Below are 1,173 nucleotides of genomic sequence, written 5' to 3' on the forward strand. Positions count from 1 at the left end.
ACCCGCCTCAGCTGCATCTTGGGAGGTTGACCTTGGGACAATGGTCTGATGCGATTGGGGTTTGTGCTGGACCTGGCCTCAGTGATCTGTGTCCCAGTTAGCACCTGGGTCAAGTCTTTAGTTCCTAAACGGGCTGTAACTGCGAAGCTGTCATCCTCTTCTAGAGCAGTGACGCCTTGAGTGCGGGCCTCTCACCCTCTCAAGTGTCATCCTCGGGAGAGGGGCTCAGAGCCACCCTGACCGGGATGCTCTTCAGATCCCTGACAGGTCAGCTTCCAAGCGATGGAGGTTAAGGCTAGTGCACCAACAACCCCAGCCCCCAGGTGCCACTCCCAAAGCTGGGGCGCTCAGGAGATGGGCTGTGGTTCAGTCTCTTAGGTCAAAAGGCAGGAGACTGCAGAGGAAGCAAGAGGGTCGTGGTCATCTCAGGCTCCTGGAGAGGGACCCAGGCCCGTGCTGGCACAGCGCCCCCAGGGGTGGAGGCTGGATGGTGGGGACCGAGTGCTCTGCTCTAGCTGCTGCCCAGGTAGCAAAGGGCCTTCCCTTCATTTCTCTGGGGAGAGATGAGCCCCAGGAGACTCTCAGTCTAGGATCTCAAGCCCAAGGTCTGACGAATCTCAGCAATCTTTAAGATCAGCTCTTTCTGGTTCCACGAACAAAATGCCCAAGGAATGCTGGGTCAGGACCTCCCCAAGGCCCCTACCCCTGACTTGAACCAACTCTTCACCTTCCTTCACTATCCCTCCTTCCCCTCCCATTAGTCCTGATAAAAGTGATTCATTTTCTGAACAATGAAGATCTATCCATTCAAGGTTATCTTCTGAAAGAAGATACCAGTATATCACTTCCATTACCAGTATATCACTTGCTTACTCTTTCCTACTCTAAAGTGATTCTTCAGCTAACCAAGAGAACTTGCTCTAGTGGGATATCTTTCGCTACCTACACACTCTTGTAGCTTCCTCTTGTCAATACTATTATGATATTATCATGTTCCTATGTCTTTCAAAACATTTCTGATATACAAACTCCTCTCACACATGCAACATAATGTGTGCCCTGCTGTTTTATTTAGATTGTTTCCAATTTTTTACTTTTGTAATAAATATACTTTAAACTCCCTTGTACATGAATCTTTGTACATGAACTAATAAGTATGGGATTTTTGATGGG

The sequence above is a fragment of the Myotis yumanensis genome, unplaced genomic scaffold (assembly GCF_028538775.1).
Source record: "Myotis yumanensis isolate MYYU_CA2020_CCGP unplaced genomic scaffold, mMyoYum1.0.hap1 SCAF_1, whole genome shotgun sequence".
NCBI classification, from domain to species: Eukaryota; Metazoa; Chordata; class Mammalia; order Chiroptera; family Vespertilionidae; genus Myotis; species Myotis yumanensis.